The sequence below is a fragment of the Salvelinus sp. IW2-2015 genome, linkage group LG31, assembly GCF_002910315.2.
Source record: "Salvelinus sp. IW2-2015 linkage group LG31, ASM291031v2, whole genome shotgun sequence".
Taxonomy (NCBI): Eukaryota; Metazoa; Chordata; class Actinopteri; order Salmoniformes; family Salmonidae; genus Salvelinus; species Salvelinus sp. IW2-2015.
In genome coordinates, this window is record NC_036870.1 from 11,325,261 (window position 1) to 11,332,734 (window position 7,474).

The 7,474-nt window shown below is 45.1% G+C and overlaps 1 long non-coding RNA gene and 1 pseudogene across 1 annotated transcript; both read left to right on the forward strand.

Annotated features, from left to right (window-relative positions):
- Positions 1-7,474, forward strand: part of LOC111955490 (stromal interaction molecule 2-like) — a 34,538-nt pseudogene that overhangs the window by 1,875 nt on the left and 25,189 nt on the right.
- LOC139023376 (uncharacterized) lies at positions 1,738-3,677 on the forward strand. The gene is made up of 4 exons (XR_011474510.1): positions 1,738-1,832; positions 2,344-2,455; positions 2,760-2,876; positions 3,598-3,677. It is a non-coding gene; the product is annotated as an uncharacterized lncRNA (long non-coding RNA).

Below are 7,474 nucleotides of genomic sequence, written 5' to 3' on the forward strand. Positions count from 1 at the left end.
AAGTGACAACCGTTAACTGTTATGCATGTGTTTGCGCACTCAGCGGGTATCTGAGTCCGTGTTAGGAGGAGTCACAATGTTGACAAACCAACTGGCATGGTGGAAATGTACCGTTTTATCAACACCTCTTCGGTGACTTGTCCTATCATTCTATGGTCACTGGGACACATGGAGTTGCAGGACATTGGGCATTGGAGATGGGCACAAGTGTGGAGTGGCATGGTACTCTTGCTCTACAGTGGTCTAGCAGCTGCTTGTAGCCAAACATAGTGTAACGACCCTGGGTTATAACGACCCTGCCGATTAGCCAGGCCTAATCGCCCAACATCAGTGTCCGACCTCACTAATGCTGTTGTGGCTGAATGGAAGCAAGTCCCCGCAGCAATATTCCAACATCTAGTGGAAACTGTATAGCAGCAACGGGGGACCAACTCCATATTAATGTCCATGATTTGGAATGAGATGTTCGACGAGCAGATGTCCACATACTTTTGGTCCTTTAGTGTGTATTGATAAATCTTGTACTGCAGTGAGTGTAAATCAGGGTCACACAGAGTGATTCTTGGTAGTCTAAAACAAATCTACTTTGAAACAAAAGTATACACCTCACACACATGGTTATGGGCTTAAACAGAAGGCTGTACCATGTCAGATATACAGTTGAAATGTATTACATTTAGTGTTTTCACCCAATATTACACTTTATATACATCACAGAAGACCGAACTATAACAAAACTGTTTGACCAAAACACCAGATTTTTGTCAGTTAATTTTGTTTTTAAACTAATTCTGAAAACATGAATATCATTCCACCATGGGGCCACTAGAGGGCGCTTTGGTCATTGACTGCAGGACAGGGCTACCTAACATATTGATAAATGTATTGATTGACCATCTCTATAGACCATGCCTGGTGGTGTCACCTCCCTGTATGAACGAGGCAGACCGATACAGTCTGGAGGCTCTGAGGAACATCCACAGAGAGATGGATGACGACCAGGATGGAGATAGAGGTGGAGGAGAGCGTGGAGGTACGTAACCACGGAGAGGGATTCAGGTGGTTTAGATTGGACAACAGATGGTAGGAGTCTTTATTCAGTTACATGCTGTGTGTGTATATCCTCGTTGACCAGTCTGTCTGTCTCATGATTCCTGTCCTGTTAGTTTGTTTAAGCCACAGACACTAGAGCCCCTTTAGAAGAAGTGAGTCCAGATTAGAAGTGTAGAATGTTGGACTGTTTGTCCCAGAACTCCAGAACTCATCAGAATGTGTCCAGGGATGATCCATGGATTGGGTTGCTGTACCGTGGAGACGGCAGGGGAGGGTGGCTGACATTCCTGTTCCCATCACATGAAGAATCGAATTACAGCCAAGGATAGATTCCAAGATGGTGAACACACGCAACACACACACACACAACACACACACACACACACAGTCTATTTTATCTCTAAACTAAAATGTCTTGGTCCTTATCATTGGTACAGTTGACAGTCATCAAACTAATGTGGAAACTTAGAAAGGTTAAGGATGTGTGAACTGTTTATTAGACATGCGTGGTTGTGTGTGTGGTGTGGTGGTTAAGTGTGCGTGTGTGTGTGTGTTAGGTGTGTGTGTGGTTGGTTAAGTGTGTGTGTTAGACGTTTACTTTTTGACATTAAGCTGCAACTTTTCATAATCCTGCGTGTGTGTGTGTGTGTGTGGTGTGTGTGTGTGTAGTTCATCATGGAGGACATGAAGCAGCAGCAGACAACAAACACAGCCATCTTCACAGAGAGGACCAACACATCACCATAGAGGACTGTGGAGGGGCTGGAAGTTCTCAGAAGGTACGTTGTGTGTGTGATTATGCAATATGTTATTACATTCACCGTTTCTTCATTACCAAACCTCCCACCTCTCTCCCTCGTGCTCTCTCTCCTTTCCCTCCCCCTCTCTCTATCCCATCTGACCTCCCTCTCTCTCCCTTCCTTCCCCTTCTCCTTTCCTACCCCTATCTCTCCCTTCCTACCCCCCTCTCTCCATTACTACCTCTCCCCCTTTCTCCCCTTCTCTCCCTTCTTCCCCTCTCTCTCCCTTCCACCCCCTCTCTCCTTTCCTACCCCTCCTCCTCTCTCTATCCCCATCTGACCTCCCCTCTCTCTCCCTTCCTACCCCTCTCTCCTTCCCTCCTCCCTCTCTATCCCCATCTACCTCTCCTCCTCCCCCTCTCTCTATCCCCATCTGACCTCCCCTCTTCTCTCCCTCTCCCCCCTCCTCCTCTCTCTATCCCCATCTGACCTCCCCTCTCTCTCCCTTCCTACTCCTCTCTCCCTCTCTCCCCCTCCTCCTCTCTGTCAGTCCATAACTGGACTCAGGATGAGGTGTTGAGGTGGCTCAGGGAGTTTGTAGAGCTGCCTCAATACGAGAACAACTTTAAAGACTTCAGAGTCAACGGCAACACACTCCCCAGGTGAGAACGGCCAATCAGAAACCTCAGAGAGGTACTTCCTGGTGGGCACAGCCAATCAGAAAGCTTCTTACTGAAACTTACTGGCCAATCAGGTAACACACCCCAGTTACAATGTCCAGATGGTATATTTTGAGTCGTTACTATACAATTACAAACAAATCCGAAGCAGCTCAATTTGTCTAATTAAAACGCTAATAATAACATAACAGAAAGAGAAACACAGTCCAATCAGATGTAGAAAGAGCCAATCAGAACATTTAGTATTCTCGTCTAATCAGAGCTGGTGTCATTGTGATGTGTGCAGGATAGCAGCCAATGAGCCGTCGTTCCTGAGCGGCCAGCTGAAGATCCTGGACCAGAGAGAACAAACAGAAACTCAACATCAAGGCTCTGGATGTGGTGCTGTTTGGTGCTCCTATACGTGTGTAGACAGTCACACACACACACACCACACATCAACACACAACACACACACACACACACACAACACACACACACACACACACACACACACACACACACACCACACACACACCACACACTCACTCTCTTGTGCATGTGCTCATGTCCACTGATTATATTGAAAAGCTCTAAACAAATGAAATCATCTTTCTCCTCCTCTTTCATCATGACTGTCATCATCATTATCCTCTCATCCTCCTTCCTCTTCTCTCTTTTCCTCCTCTCTCCTCCTTCTCTCTCCTCCTCCTCTCCTACTTCTCTCCCTACTTCCTCTCCTCTTCTCTCTCCTCCTCTCATCTCCTCCTCTCTCCTCTTCCTCTCTCCTCTTCCTCTCTCCTCCTCCTCTCTCTCTTCTCTCCCTTCCTCTCTTTCTCCTCTTCCTCTCTTCTCTCCTCTTCCTCTCTCCCCTCCTCTCATCTCCTTCTCCACTCATCCTCTCCTCTCATCTTCCTCTCTCTTCCTCCTCCTCTCACTCTCCTTCTCTCCTCTGCCTCCTCTCTCCTCCTCCTTCTCTCCCCTCCTCCTCTCTTTTCCTCTCCTCTCATCCTCCTTCTCTCTCCTCTCCTTCTCTCTCCTTCTCTTTTCCTCCTCCTCTCATCCTCCTTCTCCTCCTCTCTCCTCTCTCCTTCTCCTCTCCTCTCCTCTCTCCTCTCTCTCTTCTCCTCCTCCTCCTCCTCCAGGCCCACCCCATAACTACATGAAAGGACTTGTTGCTGCTATTTCTGTGATGATGGGTATAGGAGGCTGCTGGTTCTCCCAGGTCCAGACAAAGCTTCTAAAGTCCACATCTCCAAGATGATGAAGGACCTGGAGAGTCTGCAGAAGTGCTGAGCTCAGCCTCAGAGAACTACAGGAGCAGTGAGTGTCTATGACTGTGTGTGTATTGGGTTGAGGAGTACTGTTATGTGTGTTCCTGCTAATGCGTTTGTTTGTGTGTATGTTTAAATGTTTCCTGATAATGTATGTGTTTGTCCTAATTACGTGTGTGTGTCTTTGGCTGTACCCGTGTGTGTGTGTGTCTTTGTGCTAACCCATGTGTGTGTTTGTTGCTGATGCGTGTCCCCGTCCTGATACCAGGCTGGAGCAGGCCCAGGAGAGAGAAGCGTAACGTGGCGGAGGAGAAACAGAACCTGGAGGAGAAGATGAGGGATGAGAATCATGGGAGCCCAGGAGGAGGCGCACAGACTCATCGGCTCAGAGCTGAGCCGTCAGTCAACTGAGCAGACTGAGATACGCAGAGGAGGAGCTGGAGCAGGTAGAGAACCTTACCTTACCTAACTTTACATTACCTAACCCTACCCTATCTTACTTTAACTAACCTACCTATCTTACTTTACTAACCTACCCTATCACTTACCTAACTACCCTATCTTACTTTATCTAACCTTACCCTACCATAACCTAACCCTACCTAACCTTACCCTACCTAACCTACCATATCTTAACTTACCCACCTACCTTACCCTATCTTAACTTACCCTACCTAACCTTACTAACCTTACCCTTATCTTACTTTATCTAACCTTACTTTACCTTACCCTATTACTTTTACCTAACCTTACCGTATCTTACTTTACTCTACTTACCTATCTTACTTTATCTAACCTTACCCTATCTTACTTTTACCTAACTTACCTATCTTACTTTAACCTTACTCTTAGCCCTATCTTACTTTATCTAACCTTACCCTTATACCTAACCTTACCTATCTTACTTTATCTAACCTTACCCTACCTTACTTTATCTAACCTTACCCTACCTTAACCTTACCCTATCTTACTTTATCTAACTTACCCTACTAACCTTACCCTATCTACTTTACTAACCCTTACCCTTACTTACTTTATCTAACCTTACCTACCCTACCTTACCCTATCTTACTTACCTAACCTTACCCTATCTTACTTTATCTAACCTTACCCTACCTTACCCTATCTTACCCTACCTACCTTACCCTACCTAACCTACCCTACCTAACCCTATCTTACATGTACCTAACGAACCCTAACCTTACCTACCCTACCTAACCTAACGCTAACCTTACCTTACCTAAACCGACCTTATCTAACCTTTACATAAACTTACCTTACCTTAATCTCAACCTTACCTATCTAACCTTACATAACCCTTACATTACCTAACTTAACCCTAACCTTACCTAACCTTACCTTACATTACCTAACTAACCTTACCTTACAGGAGAGTACAGTACATTACAGGAGAGTACAGAGTACAGTACATTACAGTACAGTAGATTAGAGTAGAATACATTACAGTAGATTAGAGTACAGTAGATGAGAGTACAGTACAGTAGATGAGAGTACAGTAGAGAGGACAGTACATGAGAGGACAGTACATGAGAGGACAGTACATGAGAGTACAGTACATGAGAGTACACTAGATTAGAGTATAGTACAGTACAGAGTACAGTAGATTAGAGTAGAATACATTACAGTACAGTAGATTAGAGTATAGTACAGTACAGAGTACAGTAGATTAGAGTATAGTACAGTACAGAGTACAGTAGATTAGAGTAGAATACATTACAGTACAGTAGATTAGAGTACAGTACAGTAAAGCACAATACAGTAGAATACTGTGCAGTAGAGTACTGTAGAGTACAGTTTGGTTCATTACAGTACAGTAACTCTAGTGTGCTCTACTGTTTACTGTACTGAACTCTATTATACTCAAGTGTACAGTACAGGACTGAACCAATCATGGACGTCTATGTTTGGGTCCAGTCAAGTCCGGACCAAACCAAAAATTGACATCTGTGGATGTTGAAATATAAATCTGGTCCAGACCGTACCAAAAACCAAAAACAATTCTGTGGACAAGGCAGACTGACCAAATTTCAACTACTTTTCAACTTTTCAACTCGGTGCTCAGTGACTAAGAATGCAGGTTACAGTGAAGTAGGAGCAACAACGGCTCAGCCGCGAAGTGGTAGGCCACACAAACTCACAGAGCGGGATGTCAGAGCGCTGAAGCACGTAAAGTGTAGAAATCATCAGTCCTCGGTTGCAGCACTTATTACTGAATTCTAAACCGCCTCTGGAAGAAACGTCAGCACAAGAACTGTTCATTGGGAGCTTAATGAAGTGGGTTTCTATGGCCGAGCAGCCGCACACAAGCCTAAGATCACCATGAGCAATGCCAAGCGTTGGCTGGAGTGGTGTAAAGCTCGCTTACATTGGACTCTGGAACAGTGGAAACTCGTTCTCTGGCAGTCCGACGGACGAATCTGGGTTTGGCGGATGCCAGGAGAACGCTACCTTCCCCAATGCGTAGTGGCAACTGTAAAGTTTGGTGGAGTAGGAATACTGGTCTGGGGCTGTTCTTCATGGTTCGGGCCCCTTAGTTCCAGTGAAGGGATACTACAGCATACAATGACATTCTAGAAGATTCAGTCCTGTTTCAGTATGATAATGCCTCCGTGCAAAAAGCGAGATCCATACAGAAATGGTTTGTCGAGATTGGTGTGGAAGAACTTGACTGGCCTGCACAGAACCCTGACCTCAACCCCATCTAACATCTTTGGGATTGTATTGGAACGCCGACTGCGAGCCAGGCCTAATCGCCCAACATCAGTGTCCGACCTCACTAATGCTCTTGTGGCTGAATGGAAGCAAGTCCCCGCAGCAATGTTCCAACATCTAGTGGAAAGCCTTCCCAGAACAGTGGAGGCTGTTATAGCAGCAAAGGGGGAGGACCAACTCCATATTAATGCCCATGATTTTGGAATGAGATGTTTGACGAGCAGGTGTCCACATACTTTTGGTCATTTGGTGTATATTGATAAACCTTGTACTGCAGTGGGCTAAATCAGGGTCTAGTCAAAGGCCGAGGTGAAAGATCAGCGGATTTGTCTTGGGATCGGAATCAAAACACCCCTTTTTGTACCTCCCGCTAAATTCTCCACCTACCTGAATCCTCCTACCGTGGTTACGTACCCTCCGCAATCAGACTTCGCCCGTTCCGTGAAACACTTTGCTTACACCTCCCATCCAACAAGCTGAGTGTTTATGCGTCATATCTCCATACTGTGGATGATTCATATGCCGGTAATCATCGAAGAGTCCCTTTTCCAGACTGCTTAAATTGCGGTTCTGTCCCGTTCCCCGGGTCGTTCGGAATTACATGAAGGACAAGGTGGTGAGTCACCTGTTGGTACCTAGTGTCATGGGTCTATAGAGATGTCGTAATCAATAATATACTTATCAATATGTTAGGTAGCCCTTCCTGCAGTCAATGACCAAAAGCGCCCTCTAGTGCCCCATGGTGGAATGATATTCATGTTTTTCAGAATTAGTTTAAAAACAAAATTAACTGACAAAAATCTGGTGTTTCTATGTCAAACAGTTTTGTTATAGTTCGTCTTCTGTGATGTATATAAAGTGTAATATTGGGATGAAAACACTAAATGTAATACATTTCAACTTATATCTGACATGGTACAGCTCTTATGTTAAGCCCATAACCATGTGTGTGAGGTGATACTTTTGTTTCAAGTAGATTTGTTTTAGACTACCAAGAATCACTCTGTGTGACCAA